Raw genomic sequence first — 18,670 nt, 5'->3', positions numbered from 1 at the left:
AATTGAGGGAACAGCGGGCTGCGTTCTTCCTACAAGGGCCCACTCCGGAAAGATCACACTCAGGGCAAGCTTGTTGGTCAGCTTTTCCAGGTGGTGCAGACCCTAGTGCTCCCGAGATAAGTGAAGAAACTACTGTGCTTTTTCTTTTTGCCTTCCGTTGCCCCCAACCAGCCTTTTTCCACATCGGAGACCTAAATTAGGGCACCCTGAACCGGCCCTGTTCCCCTAGACCATCCCCTTTTCTTCTCTCAGGCTCCCTTACTCAATGCCCCATTCATATAATCAGTTCACTCCCCCTCTGAGCTATTTTCCTGTGGTTGGTTGGAACACTCTGCTAATCTCCTGTTGCTATTCGTCCAAAGCCTGGAATCTAACCTCTAGAAAGCCTTCTTCAAGAAAAGAAGTGAATTCCTTCTTGTTACTCTATCCCCACTCCCTCTTCGCTCATCCTGGTCACTTATCCCTGCGACGTTAAGATAACAAACAATATTCATTATTGGTTAATTCATACAGTTTGTTTATAACCTTCCTGTCTTTCCACGTTAGTGTCATCTAGTTATGTGTCATGAAGATAGTGATGCTCAGTTAATTGATCATCAGCTTATCGATGTTTTAGAATGTTTAGAAAGTTGGCCTTTTTTTTTTTTTTTAAGGCATCAGACTCTAGAATTTGACAGTTTTCAAAGCAGATACTCCTTCCCTCTGCTTTACTTTCCACCATCTCTGGCATGCTGCTTTTGAGAGCTTTTTCCTTCGTTTGGGTACCCTTTCCCCCTCCACCTAACCAGTAACACTTTGCTGCTATTAAGTTTTTGTTTCACACATCCTTAGAGAGGCTGAAAAAAATCTCCATCTTCTCTGTGCTGCTTGTGTTATTCTCCATTATCTCCTCTTCCTATTCCTGTGGGAGGCTCTGAGAAAAGTGACAGCAGGGACAGCCCAGGGCACTGCTCTGGAAGTAGGACTCACCTCTAGGAACTTTTACTTGGAAAGGGGTAAAGCCTTCCGAATAGGAAGTGGGATTTCCAAGTAAGAAGGAGGGAGTTCTGCAACTTTTCTAGAAAAATCAGAAGGTAATTTTCCGTAACAGTCTTTGCTAGCTTGATCTTTCAGTGTCAATTTTGGAATTAATTCTGAATACTGTATCCATTGTCTTTCCTAGATTCGGCTGGCTGGGAAAGGATGCCAAATTAACATAGTCTTTAGTCTCCTTGGTTGGAGACTCTCATGGTATATTCTACACACCTTTTGGTTGTTTCTTTTTCAAACCTTTGTAATATTTAATAACTTTCTCAAAGTCTTCAGTAATCTCAAATAAATTCAAGAAAAAAAACATAGGATTTTGAGTTATTTTACCTGCCTATAAAATCACATAGAACTTATTTCTAAAACAAGCAAGCTGTAGTGGAGGGTATGGTGTTATGGTTTTGCCTAAAAGAGTGAGGTTAAATTTTGTAAGTAGACTATTCATAACTATTCGCAAGTAACTTCTTAGATGGTTCATAGGTAAGCAAAATGAATTCAGTTCTCATTCTTTACTAGTTCATTGTTTTTGTGACAGTATTTAGAAACCAGCAGTTTCTGTATTCTTTAATGATTTTGGAAAAGGAAATCCATTTCAGATGTCTGTGGATGGATATTGCTTCTGTGAATGCACTGCTTTCACTTTGAATACATGTCGAAGCTATGGATGAGTAATATTTAAATGCCATGTACTGCAAGATTGGACTACTCTTTGAGGAGTCAGGCGGTATGAAACGGCCTTTTTAAAAGGCTCCCAATCCTGCCTTTCCCTGTGCTCTAATTGTTACAGTCCTGCAAAGTTATATTGTTCTCCCAGTATATCCATACAGGCTCACACACACAACACATTTTCCCTCCCATTATGTATGGGTGATGGAGTCTGAGGTTCTGAAGGAAGCTGTATGGGGAAGCTGAGGGTTGGGGCTTGGAAGTGTGGTTGTGCCGGTGAGAGCATAAAAGATGACAAACCGACTAACAGAAAGGCCAGGGCAGCAGGATGAGGACAGAGGGGGCAGGATCAGCAGTCAGAGAGAAGCAGTGTTTGAATGAACAGGCCAGGAAATAGAATGACGCTGTGACGACCTCTCTTTATAAAGATTCTGTATTCTGAGTTGTTTTCATCAGTGGTGATGAGTAAGTTTGCAAGAGCACTCCATGTTCTGCTCTCTGGTTTCCTGGAGTCAGAGGAGACAGATTGGAATGGCGGGTGCAGCTTTGCCTCCCAAGCGTCTAGCAATGTGCCTGGTACATTACATCATAGAGTGCTGGTTCACAAAGACTAAGCTGAATTGGAACAGAGAGGCATTAAGGAGACTGCTCGAGGTGTAGCTGGGATTTATTAATATTCATCAATGTGCTGTGCTGAGCCAGAGTATACAGACTACAGCAAACGGGAAAAAGAAAGCAAGAGACAGAGTGGGTAACTAAGACGGGGGGCTTGGGGAAGCGCTGAGTAGCAGATCTCAAATTCTGATTGAGCAGATCTCTACTTAACCTAGTTGGGAAGGAAAAAAAAAATCTTGGCTGAGTTAACCTTTTTGAGCTTCTCTTTTATCTGTTAAATGGTCAGTGCCTTCTTCCCAGGCTTTGTTGAGGATCAGAGGTGACGCATATGAAGCATCAAGTACAGAGTAAACACATACTAAGTAAGTAAGTAAAGTCACTCAGTCATGTCCGACTCTGTGACCCCGTGGACTGCAGCCACCAGGCTCCTCAGTCCGTGGGATTCTCCAGGCAAGAATACTGGAGTGGGTTGCCATTTCCTTCTTCAGGGGATCTTCCCGACCCAGGGATCTGGAGTGGGTTGCCATTTCCTTCTCCAGGGGATCTTCCTGACCCAGGGATCGAACCCGAGTCTCCCACATTGGAGGCAGACGCTTTAACCTCTGAGCCACCAGGGAAGCCCTTACTAGGTACCCAGAAATGTTATCATTGTTATATTACCTGGCAGTGATGTCCTTGGTCTTTTGCACAGTACAGCAGGCGCCCGAGATGCTCACTGTAGTCACTAGGTGTGTGCTTTTTCATGCTATTTGGAGCTGTGTTTCTCCCATACTACCCTCCTTTCTTAGCAATGCCCCCAAATGGGACAGGGACAATGGAATGGGACATGAAATGGCCCTTACCTGTCAGATTGTGTGCGAATGGTAGTCTCTTGAGCCCACCTATGTGTGCACCACTGGAGAAAAGTGTTTCTTTTTATGAAAGCCTCTTCTCCCTAACGTGCTGCATTCAATTAAAGAAAATTGAAAGGAGTCATTTTCAGGGGCTTTGATCATAGAGAGTTCTTATTTCCAATTTTATATTTGACTTTCACGTTTATCAAATGAATGAGTGACTTGAAATACCCTAGATCAGATGTGTTCCTGCCACAGACAAAGCTGGTAAAAGATGACATTTCTGTATAGCCTAGCTATAATATATAATGCCCTATATGATGTTTAGGGCATCAGTTTCCACTTGAGGGACTGGTGAGAGAGTCCCTCTCTTGCCTTAGTATACTGATATGAGCTGCTGTTCTCCTGCATACTTCCTTTCCACCTGAGCTCCACACAATTATCTTAAAATGCCTTATACCTTCCTTACCCCTTAGGTCTTTGTTCCATTCAGTTGTTCTGAGTAGTGCTGGTTCTCACAAAAATTTTTACTTGGCCAAAAAATCTTTTTTACATTCCCAGAACTCAGTTGGTAAGGAATCTGCCTGCAATGCAGGAAACCCAGTTTCGATCCCTGGGTCAGCAAGGTACTCTAGAGAAGGAAATGGCAACCTGCTCCAGTGTTCTTGCAGGGAAAATCCCGTGGACAGAGGAGACTGGTAGGCTGCAGTCCATGGGGTCACAAGAGTCAGATACGACTTAGTGAATAAACCAAACCAGAGCTGTCCTTTGGCCCCTAAGGTCCCTCTTCTTGGCCCCTTAGCCATCCTTTGCTACAGCTGGAACTACCCTTCCTGGGCAGTGACAGAGCTCAGACACTTTCTACCTTTTCTATCCTCCTGCTCCATCCATGCTTTCAACAAGACCAAGGCAGAAGAGCCAGCTCCTTTGCCAAACTAGACAGTTCGTTAACATTTTAAATGTGCCCCCTTTTCCTGTCTAGGTCCCATGTACATTGGGGTACCTCTACAGATATCAGTTGAAATTGAAGTTTCAATAACCTTATTCAGAATGTTTTGTGCTTTAAGATTTTCACAAAAGTTTGTTCATTTATTCATTTCTCCATTCCTCATCAAACATTTGTTGGACACCTAATATGTACGAGACATTGTGCTAGACAGTAGAGATACAGAGATGAGTAAGAGTTTATAATTATTCTCAGGAGTTGATGTTTCAGTGGCCTAGATAAACATACAGAAAAATAACTACCGTGTGGTGAGGTGAGAAATGAGAGCAGTGACAGCAAAGTGCTTTGGGGTCACCAAGAATGGATGCCTATCTGGGTGTGTCAGACATGGGTTCACACAGGAGGCATGAGTCTGTCAAGAAGAATAGAAGTGCCCCAGAAAATGGGAAAGAGGGCATATCCTATACTAAAGCATATTTCACTGGAAAATAAGTATTTTGGTACAAGCTGGAGCAGGAGTTGGGAGATTTTCTGTAAAGGACCAGATAGTAAATACTTGTGGGCTATGTGATCGCTGTTGTAATTACTCAACTCTGCCATTGAGACATGAAAGCAGCCATAGGCGGAACATAATGAATGTGTGTGGCGGTGTTCTGATAAAACTTTATTTCCCAGAACAGGCAGTTGCTGACTTTAGCTGGCCAGCTGGGCTGAAGTTTGCTGATCCCTGAGCGGAGCATAAGGCACAAGTAGAGATGTGGGCAGAGACAAGGATGGAAAGATAACCAGGAGCCCGATCAGGATTTGCTTGGCAAGTTAAGCTAAGAAATTTGGGAAGTCTGATTTCTACCACTTTCAAGCTATTATGATTTTGGACAGATTATTATTTTTTAAATTGAAGTATAGTTGATTGACAATAGTGCACTAGTTTCAGGTATACAGCAAAGTGATTCAGCTATATATATTTTTTCAGAGTATTTTCCATTATAGGTTATTACAAGATATTGCATATGGTTCCCTGTGCTATACAGTAAATCTTTGTTGCTTATCTATTTTAATCCACCTGCAATGCAGGAGACCCCGTTTCCATTACTAGGTCAGGAAGATCCGCTGGAGAAGGGATAGGCTACCCACTCCAGTATTCCTGGGCTTCCCTGGTGGCTCAGATGGTAAAGAATCAGGTGGCCTGCAATGTGGGAGACCTGAGTTTGATCTCTGGGTGGGGAAGATCCTCTGAAGGAGGGCATGGCAACCCACTCTAGTATTCTTGCCTGGAGAATCCCCATGGACAGAGGAGCCTGGTGGGCTACAGTCAGTGTGTGTCTGTTAATCCCATAGTCCTAATTTATCCCTACCCACCTCCCTTTTCCCTTTGGTAAATCATAAGTTTGTTTTCTGTCAGTGAGTCTGTGTTTGTTTGTTTGTTTTGTATATAGGCTAATTGGTCTTATTTTTTAGATTCTACATTAAGTAATATCATATAATACTTGTCTTTCTCTGACTTACTTCACTAAGTATAATATTCTCTAGGTCCATCCATGTTGCTGCAAATGGCAATATTTCCTTCTTTTTTATAACTGAGTAATATTCCATTATATATACATACTATACATATACATAACACACATATATTCCATTATATATACAAACACACACACACACACTCACACACACACACACACACTATATCTTCTTAAACCAATAGTCTGTTGAGGGGCACTTGAGTTATTTCCATGTCTTGGTTATGGACTTTCATAGTACTGCTATGATCATTGGGATGCATGTATCTTTTTGAGTTAGAGTTTTCCTCTTTTCTGAATATATACCCAGGAATGGGATTGCCAGATCATATGGTAGCTCTACTTTTGTTTTTTTAAGGAACTACCATACTATTTTCCATAGTAACTGTACCAATTTACCTTCCCGCCAACAGTGTGAGAGGGTTCCCTTTTTTCCTACACCCTCTCCAGTATTTATTACTTGTAGACATTTTTATGATAGCCATTCTGCCAGGTGTGAGGTAAACACCTCATTGTGGTTTTGATTTGCATTTCTTTAACAATTAGCAATGTTGAGCGTCTTTTCATGTGCCTCTTGGCTATCTATGTGTCCTTTAGGTCTTCAGCCCACTTATTGTTTACCTTTTGATACTGAGTTATATGAACTGTTTGTATATTTTGGATAGTAACCCCTTGTCATTTACATTGTTAACAAGTATTTTCTCCCATTCTGAAGGTTGTCTTTTTTTTTTTTTTTCGTTTCCTTTGCTGTGCAAAAGCTCTAAAGTTTGATTAGTGCCGTTTGTTTATTTTTGCTGTTATTTTGGGAGACTTTTGCCTTGGGAGACTGATAATGAAAATATGGCTATGATTTATGTTGAACAGGTTATCAGAACTGAATTTCTTTACCTTTAAGATAGATCTGTTAACCTTATTGAGTTAGTGTAAGAATTAAATGTATATGTATTAGAAAAAAAAAAACATGGTTCATAAGGGGTTCAAAATAAATGCTTGTTCTGTGTGACTCCTCACCAGCTTGGTTACACTGCTTACAAGAAAGACTTGAGCTAAAGACGATGCTAGAGACTGTTAGCATATAGGTGTATGCAGCATGCATAAAATCCTTGAAGGATGAAGAAGGTAGACAGAGAGAGCTAAAAAGACAGAACCCTGGCCGACTCTAAAATGATCAGAAGAGGTGGAGGAATAGGATTCAACAAAATAAACTGAAAAGAAGCGGTTGGTGATATAGGAGATCCACACACACACACAAAAAAGGGGGTTATTATTCCATCTAAAGGAAGTAGGGGAAAAGTATCCACTGAATTTCAAAAACAGGAGGTGGCTTTTGAACCTAGCAAGAGAAGCTTCAACAGAGTTATGGCGCCGAAGCTGAAATGTAGTGGTTGAGGAAAAGTGGGTGGGAAGGAGGCAAAGAGAGTTGAAAGCAGCGTGCAGGCCGACTCAGACGCACTGTAGGTTCACTTACAGACTACTGCAGTGAAGCGAATACCACGGTAAAGCAAGCCTCGGGGATTTTTTGGTTTCCCAATGAGAATAAAGGTTATGTCTACACTAGATGGTAGGCTGTTAAGTATACAATAGCATGATCTCTTAAAAAAAAAAAAAAGTACATCATTGCTCAAAAATGCTAACCATCATCTGACAATGCCGAGTTGCCATAAACCTTCAATTTGTGGAAAAAAAAAAAAAAATGGAGTAAAGTGAAGCACAATGAAATGAGATATGCCTGCAGACCACTGTTACTGAGTCAGTCTATAATAGTTTTGGGGATTGCTAAAATATATGTATAATCGTATTACATTTAGCTTCAAACAGTTAACAGCAAGGGGAGGGGAGGATTAAGGGTTAGGCTAGGAGAGGCAGGGGTGAACACTCAGTCACAAATGCCTGCTTTATCTTGTTATTCCTCCGTTGACTAGAAAACCTGGCAGAGAGGTTAGCAGCAGGAAGATGGGATTAGACTTTCTCTCTTTCTGAAGAGCTGGTAAATAAAAGAGAAAAAGCCTGAACAACAGCTGTGAAGGAAGTTAAAGGAGCCTTAACCCCAAATGAAAGTGTAGCTGCTTGTTTTTTTTCTTTAAAGTGGTAAAGCACAGTGGCTGGCCACAGTCATATCTGTCTTATTTTTCTTTAATCGATGGCAGATAAGGTTTCACTTTATGTTTTCAAAAGAAAAGTGAAACAGGCTTTCCTGCTGTTTTCCTTCTTAGCTGGGGCTGATGATACCACTTCATGTAAATACAGTAGTTCTTATACACTTAACAGCTTGGTACTTTTATGAGTTGCCTTAAGAATTAGAGCATGAGGATGGAAATAAGTGAAAGAGGGGTGGTAAAATAATAAGAGTTATTGATTGGTTTTTCAGATTTTATATCCCTTATGAGAGTGGTTTGGTTTTCTTTTTTCTCTTTTTTTAAAAAATTTTTACAACTTTTATAAGCTGGCGGTAGTGGTGGTCATAGTAATGCCAACTTAAATTAAATTGCAAAATATTGTTAATTTTTCTTTGCATTTATTCATTCAGTCATCAGTCTTTGAATAAATGTCTGGCTCCGGGCCAGATGCAGTGGGGACTGGAGAAGAAACAAAGAGCACAGCTTCTCTGCCCAAGGTGCTCACATCGCTTGAAGGCGACAGAACTTAAATCTGTGAGGCCACTGTAACATACAACTGTGATATCGACTGTATGTTCCACAAATATGGAGAAGAAAAGTAATGTATGGACAGAGGTGATTGTCAGCAAGAGCTTTGCAGAAAGAGGGCCAGGGCTGACTATAACCAAAGAAAGCTTAGTATTTGCTGGTTTGGATGGTGGGGTGGGAGTGGGCGGTGTGAAGAGGGAACATTTAGAGAATTGGTGAGGACAAGTAGGAATGCAGGGGGCAGGATGAGGTCCCTAGGGACACTGGCATGACTTGCTGGGGTAAATGAAAGAGAAAAATGGCTTGGTGAGTGGGAGCCTGGGTGTAGTATGCTGAAGAATGGCCTCTACAAAGATATATCCATGTGCTAACCCCTGGAACCTGTGGATATCACCTTATATGGATAAAGAGGGAATACTACATGGCCCCAAATGTGATTTAGTTAAGGATTTGAGAGGATGAGTTTACCTTGGATTCTCTGAGTGAGCTGTATATCCAGTGATAAATGTCCTCCTAAGAGTGAGGCCAAGGGAGATTTGAGAGACAAATGAGGAGGCAGTGTGACCGCAGAGGCAGTGATTGGACCAATGTGGCCGCAGATGAGGGAATGCTCACGGCCAGCAGCGGCTCCTGCAAGCGGCAAAGGATGACTTCTCCCCTAGGGCCTCTAGAGGGAGTGCAGTCCTGCCAGGAACAGAGAGAATACATGTCTGTTGTTTTCAGCCACCAAGTTTGTGGTAATTGTTACAGCAGACACAGGAAACTGGATTTGGTGACCTAGTAAGCAGAGCTGAGCCAGAGGTCTTCTCTTGAGCTGCAAAGAGACACAGCCTCAGTTCAGTTCAGTCGCTCAGTCGTGTCCGACTCTTTGTGACCCCATGAACAGCAGCACGCCAGGCCTTCCTGTCTATCACCAACTGCCGGAGTCCACCTAAACCCATGTCCATTGAGTCGGTGATGCTATCTAACCATCTCATCCTCTGTTGTCCCCTTCTCCTCCTGCCTTCAATCTTTTCCAACATCAGGGTCTTTTCAGATGAGTCACCTCTTCGCATCAGGTGGCCAAAATATTGGAGTTTCAGCTTCAACATCAGCCCTTCCAATGAACACCCAGGACTGATCTCCTTTAGCATGGACTGGTTGGATCTCCTTGCAGTCCAGGGGACTCTCAAGAGTCTTCTCCAACACCACAGTTCAAAAGCATCAATTCTTTGGCACTTAGCTTTCTTTATAGTCCAACTCTCACATCCATACATGACTACTGGAAAAACCATAGCCTTCACTAGACGGACCTTTGTTGACAAAGTAATAATGTCTCTGCTTTTGAATATGCTGTCTAGGTTGGTTATAACTTTCCTTCCAAGGAGTAAGCGTCTTTTAATTTCATGGCTGCAGTCACCATCTACAGTGATTTTGGAGCCCCCCAAAATAAAGTCTGACGCTGTTTCTACTGTTTCCCATCTATTCGTGATGAAGTGATGGGACGGGATGCCATGATCTTAGTTTTTCTGAATGTTAAGCTTTAAGCCAACTTTTTCACTCTCCTCTTTCCCTTTCATCAAGAGGCTCTTTAGTTCCTCTTCAGTTTCTGCCATAAGGGTGGTGTCATCTGCATATCTGAGGTTATTGATATTTCTCCTGGCAATCTTGATTCCAGCTTGTGCTTCATCCAGCCCAGCGCTTCTCATGATGTACTCTGCATATAAGTTAAATAAGCAGGGTGACAATATACAGCCTTGATGGACTCCTTTTCCTATTTGGAACCAGTCTATTGTTCCATGTCCAGTTCTAACTGTTACTTCCTGACCTGCATACAGGTTTCTCAAGAGGCAGGTCAGGTGGTCTGATATTCCCATCTCTTTCAGAATTTTCCACAGTTTATTGTGATCCACACAGTCAAAGGCTTTGGCATAGTCAATAAAGCAGAAATAGATGTTTTTCTGGAACTCTCTTGCGTTTTCCATGATCCAGGGAATGTTGGCAATTTGATCTCTGGTTCCTCTGCCTTTTCTAAAACCAGCTTGAACATCAGGAAGTTCACAGTTCACGTATTGCTGAAGCCTGGCTTGGAGAATTTTGAGCATTACTTTACTAGCATGTGAAATGAGTGCAATTGTGTGGTAGTTTGAGCATTCTTTGGCGTTGCCTTTCTTTGGGATTGGAATGAAAACTGACCTTTTCCAGTCCTGTGGCCACTGCTGAGTTTTCCACATTTGCTGGCATATGAGTGCAGCACTTTCACAGCATCCTCTTTTAGGATTTGAAATAGCTCAACTTGAATTCCATCACCTCCACTAGCTTTGTTTGTAGTGATACTTCCTAAGGCCCACTTGACTTCACTTCCAGGATGTCTGGCTCTAGGTGAGTGATCACACCATTGTGATTATCTGGGTTTTGAAGATCTAGGGGCCCTTAAAGTTTATTCATTCTGTAATGACTAGGTATTAGTTTTTCACAATAAAGAAAAACACACTAAAGTTATTTTAATAAGCGGGAAATAAAAGTTAATTTGGAAGTTCTTTGTAAGCTAGATCAACCGAGGACGTTCAGGACAGACATGGAGACATGGGAGAGAGACCTGCCAGGAACCTGTGGGAATAGTCTGTAAGTAGGGCAGTGATGTAGGAGGAATAGAAAAGAACTAAACCAAGGACTTTGTAAAGGAGTGAATTGGCATGACTTCAGTGAGTGGGCATGGAGAGTTGAGGGAAATTTCACAGAAGCATAAAGTGAAAACATTTGTTAGTTAACCTCCTCACCACTGCCCCCCATCAAGTGACTAGTGAGTTGGATTAAATGAATCCAGTCATTAAATGAGTGACTATTTAGCATTAATATAGCAGTGCATATAAAGCATCTGTCAGTTGTATAGTCTCTTTAGGGAATTATGTGTTCAGGTTAGTGAGTCCTACCTGGGAATCCAGAAGGGACATAGTCATGCTTGATGATAGTCATCTTGTGACAAGCTGCTATGATGCGAATCAGGGGACTTGGGTTCTAGGCTCTGCTCTGATGTTGAAAATCTTTGAACTAAAATTAGGTCATCCATGCAATGGAGCAAGATAGAAAGCCCAGAAATAAACCCATGCACCTATGGGTACCTTATATTTGACAAAGGAGGCAAGAATATACAATGGGGCAAAGACAACCTCTTCAATAAATGGTGCTGGGAAAACTAGAGAGCTACATGTAAAAGAATGAAATTAGAACACTTCCTAACACAATACACAAAGATAAAATGGATTAAAGACCTAAATGTAAGACCAGAAACTATAAAACTCTTAGAAGAAAACATAGGCAGAACACTAGATGACATAAATCAAAGCAAGATCCTCTATGACCCACCTCCTAGAGTAATGGAAATAAAAAGTGAACAAGTAGGACCTGATTAAACTTAAAAAGTTTTTGCACAGCAAAGGAAACTATAGGCAAGGTGAAAAGACAACCCTCAGACTGGGAGATAATAATAGCAAATGAAACAACTGACAAAGGATTAATTTCCAAAATATACAAGCAGCTCTTACAACTCAATACCAGAAAAACAAACAACCCAGTCAAAAAGTGGGAAAAAGACCTAGACAGACATTTCTCCAAAGAAGACAAACAGATGGCTAACAAACACATGAAAAGATGCTCAGTATTGTTCATTATTAGGAAAATGCAAATCAAAACCACAATGAAATATTACCTCACACCAGTCAGAATGACCATCGTCGAAAAGTCTACAAACAGTAAATGCTGGAGAGGGTGTGGAGAAAAGGGAACGCTCTTGCATGGGAATGTAAATTGATACAGCCACTATGAAAGACTGTATGCTGCTGCTGCTGCTGCTCCTGCTAAGTCGCTTCAGTCGTGTCCGACTCCGTGCGACCACATAGACAGCAGCCCACCAGGATCCCCCATCCGTGGGATTCTCCAGGCAAGAACACTGGAGTGGGTTGCCATTTCCTTCTCCAATGCATGAAAGTGAAAAGTGAAAGTGAAGTCGCTCAGTCGTGTCCAACTCTTAGCGACTCCATGGACTGCAGCCCACCAGCCTCCTCCGTCCATGGGATTTTCCAGGCAAGAGTACTGGAGTGGGTTGCCATTTCCTTCTCCGGAAAGACGGTATGGAGATTCTTTAAAAAACTAGGAATAAAACCACCATATGACCCAGCAATCCCACTCCTAGGCATATACCCTGAGGAAACCAAAATTGAAAAAGACGCATGTATCCCATTGTTCACTGAAGCACTGTTTACAATAGCTAGAACATGGAAGCAACCTAGATGTCCATCAGCAGGTGAATGGATAAAGAAGTTGTGGTACATATACACAATGGAATATTTCTCAGCCATAAAAGGGAACACCTTTGAGTCAGTTCTAATGAGGTGACTGAACCTAGAACCTATTATACAGAGTGAAGTGAGTCAGAGAAAGTTAAATATCATATTCTAATGCATATATATGGAATAGAAAAGTGGTACTGAAGAATTTACTAACAGGGCAGCAATGGACAGACAGACATAGAGAATAGACTTATGGACATGCGGAGAGGGGAGGAGAGGGTGAGATGTGTGGAAAGAGTAACATGGAAGCTTACAATACCATATGTAAAACAGATAGCCAATGGGAATTTGCTGTATGGCTAAGAAACTCAAACAGGGGCTCTGTATGAGCCTTGAGGGGTGGGATGGGGAGGGAGATGGGAGGGAGGTTCAAAAGGGAGAGGATATATGTGTACCTATGGCTGATCGGGTTGAGGTTGCCAGAAAACAACAAAGTTCTGTAAAGCAATTATCCTTCAACAAAAAATAAAAAAAATTAGGTCATCCATGAAATAAAGAGATCACCGTGCGTGTTGTGTGTGTGCCTGCGTGCGCTCGCACATGCACGCATGCACGCGCATCCCCTTACCAGCAGCACCTCTGTGTATTCTGATATGCTGCCCTTTATAATGTCTGCTGCATTTCACGAGTCAAAATACATTAAAGGTAAGGACCCTATTGTCTTGTATTAACATTTCTAGGGTTTACCAGTGTTTGGGGCAAAATGAGTGCTCAATAAATGGTTATTGAATAATAAAGAAATGAATTTCCCCCTCCTTACCTGAAAAAGGTGAGGATGACAGTCTTCCCCTCCAGGGGTGAGAAATAATGTGAGCTGCCAGGTAGAGGGTTAGGGTTAGGGCTTGTCGGCAGAGAGAATGAGTGCTGTCTCCCTGCACACCTTGAGCTGGCTCTGAATTTGTCTTTGTTGCTTGTTCTGAAAACACTGAAAGTAAAATGATACAAAAATCTTTGGAATAGGACTTCCTCTGGACGCTGGAGTCTTCCTCTTTTGAAAAAGCCCCTGAAGAACTTGCACCTAAATCACGCCTCCTCTTTCCACGGAAATTAAACCCACTGACTGGAGAGCCGGTGGCATCAGGCCCTCCCTCTTGCCTAAATGCAGTAGTTTTATCTTATTTTTCAGCCTTTTTAAACTCATAAATTAGGAGCTTTATGCTCAAACCCTCCATCCCCGTCATGTTTTTTTTCCTCCTCATCTGCTTGTGCCTCTGTGGCACCTTTCTTTTTCCTTTGCTGCTATTTTCTGTTCTCTAAGTTTCATGTCATTTTTAAAAATAGCCTGTACTATAAAATTCATCCTTTACAAGTATACAATTTTGTGATTTTTTTTTTAGTGTATTCAGAGTTTGCAGCAATCACCACTGTCTATTGATAACTCTAGAACATTTTCATCACCCCCAAAGAATCCCTTATAAATAAACTGAGGTATATCCATATAATGGAGTGTTACTCATTATTTAGTGATTAAAAAGAAACACATTATTAAGCTCCAAAAAGGTGTGAAGGAACTTAAATGCATATTGCTAAGTGAAAGAAGCCAGTTTGAATAAGGTTACATACTACATACTATATGACTGCACTACATGACATTCTGGAAAAGGCAAAACTTTAGATAATAACAAAGGTCAGTGCTTGCCAAGGTTTCAGGGCAAGGAGGGAGGACTAGGTAGAGTGCAAGAGATTTTTCAGGCAGTGGAAATATTCTGTATGATATTGCAATGGCAGATACATGACGTGATGCATTTGCCAGAACCCACAGAATTATACAACTCAGAGAGTGAACTCTTAAGTAAGCTATGGACTTTACTTATTAATACATACTAACATGAGGCTCATCGGTTGTAACAAATGCACCATGCTAATGCAGGATGTTAATAGAGGAAACTGTGTGGGCAGAGAGAGAGAGGATATATAGGAACTCTCTGTCCTTTGCTGACTTTTCTTGTAAACCTAAAACAGATCTTAAAAACAATCTATTCATTTAAAAAACAAACAAAAAGCCCTTTAGCAGTCACTCCCTATTCTCTCCCTCCCCTTCTCAGCCTTAAGCAACCACTGACCCATTGCCTGTTCTAGACAGTCTGTATAAATGGAATCATACACCCTTTTGTATTTCCACTTCTTTCTCTTGGCATGTTTTCAAGGTTCAGTCATGTTTTACCGTGTATCAGTACTTCATTCCCTTGTATGGCTGAACAATGTTCCACTGTTTGGATCCACTGCATTTTGTTACCCATTCATCAACCTTTGCACATTTGGTTGGTTTCCATTTTTTACCCTCATGAATAATGGTGCCCTGAGCATCTGTGTACAATTTCTTATGTGGATGTATGTTTTCATTTCTTTTGGAGATAACAAGACATAGAATTGCTGAGTCATATGGTAATTCTGTGTTTAATATTTTGGAGGAACTGGCAAACTGTTTTCCAAAGTGGCCACCATTTTACATCCCCATTAACCATGTAGGAAGGTTCCATTTCTCCACATCTATACCAATACTTGTTCTTGGCTATCTTTTTGATTGCGCAGTGGCAGCAGCCATCCTAGTGGGTTTAAAGAGGTATCTCATGATTTTGATTCACATTTCCCTAATGACATTAAGCATTTTTTCATATGTTTATTGGCATATATCTTTGGAGAACTGTCTGTTCAAATATTTTGCCCACATTCTAATTGGGCCTCCCTTGTAGCTCAGCTGGTAAAGAATCTGCCCGCAATGCCGGAGACCTGGGTTCGATCCCTGGGTTGGGAAGATCTCCTGGAGAAGGGAAAGGCTACCCACTCCAGTATTCTGGCCTGGAGAATTTTAGTCCATGGGGTCGCAAAGAGTTGGACACGACTGAGTGACTTTCACTTCACTTCACTAATTGGATTATTTATCTTTTTATTGTTGAGTGTGAGTGTTGTATTCCGGGTATGTCTCTTATATGTGATCTACAGTTCTTTCCCATTGATCTGTATGTCTGTCCTTATGCCAGTACCACGCTATCTTGATTCCTATTGTTTTCTAATAAGTTTCGAAATCAGAAAGTGGGAGTCCTCTGCCTTTGTTCTTTTAAAAGATTGCTTTGGCTATTTTGGGTCCATTGTGTTTCCGTATGAAGTTTAGGATTATCTTGTCAATTTATGCAAAAGTCAGCTGGAATTTTGATAGAAATTGTGTTGAATCTGTAGCTCAGTTTGGGGAGTACTCATTTTAACGTATTAAGTCTAGCAATCCATTAACATGGAATGTCTTTTTATTATATCTTATTTAATTTCTTACAATGATTTTTGTGGTTTTCAGTATATAAGTCTTGCAGTTCTTTTATTAAATTTTTCCTAAATATTTTATTATTTTTGATACTATTCTAAATGGGATATTTCCATAATTTCATTTGCAGCTTGTTCATTGTGTATAGAAACACAACTGATATTTTATATTGATCTTGTATCTTGCAACCTTGTTCAACTCATGAGTTCTAATAGTTTTTTTGCAGATTCCTTAGAATTTTCTGTATATAAGATCATATCATCCTCAAATAGAAATAATTTTATTTTCCTTTATAATCTGAATGCCTTCTTTCTTTTTCTTGATTGCTGTGGCTAGAACCTCCAACACAATGTTGAATAGAAGTGACTGGAGAGGACAGAATCCTTGTTTTGTTTCCGATCTTTGGAGAAAGAATTCAGTCTTTCACCTTTACATGATGTTGGCTGTGGGTGTTTGTTTCATAGATGCCCTTGACTAGGTTGAAGTTCCCTTCTATTCCTAGTTTTTTGAAGGTTTGTTTTTTTAAATAATACAAGGGTGTTGTATTTGTCAAGTGCTTTTACTGAGTCTGTTGAGATGAACATGTATTTTTTGTCTTTTCTCCTATTGATATGGTATATTACACTAATTCATTTTTAGTTGTTAAACCAACCTTTATTCCTGGAATAAATCACCCAATTATGGGATATAATCCTCTTTATATGCTGTTAGATTTGGTTTGCTAGTATTTTATTGAAGATTTTTCCATCTATATTCTTAAGACATGTTGGTCTGTAGTTTTCTTATATCTTGGTTTTTTGTATCATGCTAATTTTGGCTCATTGGATGAACTTGGTATGTTCTTTCCTCTTGTTTTTTTGGAAGGGTTTGTAAAGAATTAGTGTTAATTCTTTAAATGCTTGGTAATTTACCAATGAAGTCACCTGGACCTGGACTTTTCCTTATGGGAAATTTTTTGATTACTCTTTCAGTCTCTCTATTTGTCATAAGTCTTTTAAGATTTTTTATTCTTTCTTGAGTCACTCTTGCTACATTGTATCTTTCTAGAAATTTGTCCATTTCAACTAGGTTATCTGGTTTTTTGGCATACAATTTTTCATAGTCTTCTCTTGTAATCATTTTTACTTTGGTAAAGGTAATAGTGATATCTTTTCTTTCGGTTTTGAGTTTAGGGTTTTGAACGTTTTCTCTTGCTTCAATCAGTCTAGCTAAAGGTTTGTCAATTTCGTTAGTCTTTGTGAAGCACCAACTTTTGGTTTTATTGATTGTTTTTTCTATTGTTTTTTCATTCTCTATTTTATTTATATCTACTCTGATATTTATTATTTCTTTCCATCAGCTTGTTTTCAGTTTAATTTGCTCTTCTTTTTGCTAGTTTCTTAGGGTAAAAAGTTAGGTTATTGACTTTAAAATCTTTCTTAATTTAGGTGTTTGTAGCTACTTCTGAGCACTGCTTTAGCTGTATCTTATAAGTTTTGATATGTTGTATTTTCCTGTTCATTCATCTCAAAGTATTTTTCTGATTTCCCTTGTGATCTCTTCTATGACTCATTGGTTACTTAGGAATGTCTTCTGTGGTTTTTTAAAATTTTTATTTATTTTTTAATATATTTTTTTGGCTGCATGGCATGTGGGATGTTAGTTCCCTGACCAGGGATCAGACCCTCACGCCCTGCATTGCAAGTGTGAAGTCTTAACCACTGGACCGCCAGGGAAGTCTGTCTTTTGTGTTTTATCTGTCATATTTATTAAACATTTATTGTGAGCTCATTGTGAAACCCTACGTGGTAAAGAACCTGCCTGGCAGTGCAGGCGACACAAGAGATGTGGGTTCAGTCTCTGAGCCGGGAAGATCCCCTGGGGAAGGGCATGGCAACCCACTCCAGTACTGTTGCCTGGAAAATTCCATGGACAGAGGAGCCTGGCGGGCTACAGTGTGTGAGGTTGCAAAGAGTCAGACATGACTGAGCGCATGCAACACGCAACTGAAATCTAACATCCCTAATATCCTGCCTTTGTGAAGTAAGTTTGCTGTGCAGAGCAAGAAAAAGCATTGGCTAGCAGGTTGCTTTTCTTAATGCTGGGTGTTAGGGACACAGGCCCTGTGAGTGTTTCCCCTAGGACCTTCTGTCCTGAGCTAACAAATGTGCCTTGGGGAGGAAAAGGAGGTAAAGTGGATGGTGGATAAAGTACACTGTTTTAATTAAAACAGCTGTTTAAACTTTTATGTGGCCCTATGTTAGTAGAAGTAAAATTAGAACAGAAAAAAAAGTTAAATTGGGGAGTTATTTTAATAGTTTTCTTTGGAGTTGGTGTTGTGCACAAAAATTAGTACTTTTATTTAGCCACATTAATGCGCTTCCTCACAGAACGAGAGTATGTGGTTGCCTTTGAGTTTATGAAAATTTTAAGAAACATTGATAAGAATAACTTTTGTTTCAGACATATTTAAGGAATTCGTGGGGTTGATTTCAGTTTTAGTTCCTGGTTCCTTATTTCTAATTAACTTCCCTTATCCATCCCCCAAGGTTTACGGCTTATGAAATAACCTAAAGTTCAGTTGTTAAGGCAACTATTATACTAACCTGCGTTTGTATGATAGTAATCCCCTCCTTTTTAAAACAAAGTGCTTTCATACATTATTTTACTTAAGATTTACAATAATCCTGTGATGTGCTTGACTCTCTTGAAAACTGGTACACTAATCAGATTTTAGCTGGCACCAAGAGCCAAAATTTCAGTTTATTACTGAGGAAAAATTAAGCTAGAGAAGTGGTGGTTATGTGGTCTTAAATGTAATTTTACAGATGATGTAAAGTGCAGGAACCCTGGGTT

General features: G+C 40.4%; 1 protein-coding gene across 1 annotated transcript in view; it reads left to right on the top strand.

Annotated features, from left to right (window-relative positions):
- The window catches only part of CREBL2 (cAMP responsive element binding protein like 2), a 29,574-nt gene that overhangs the window by 472 nt on the left and 10,432 nt on the right, over positions 1–18,670 (top strand). The gene's annotated exons all lie outside the window — the stretch shown is intronic.

Source organism: Capra hircus, chromosome 5 (assembly GCF_001704415.2).
Source record: "Capra hircus breed San Clemente chromosome 5, ASM170441v1, whole genome shotgun sequence".
Taxonomy (NCBI): Eukaryota; Metazoa; Chordata; class Mammalia; order Artiodactyla; family Bovidae; genus Capra; species Capra hircus.
This window is presented reverse-complemented; position numbering and strand designations above follow the sequence as displayed.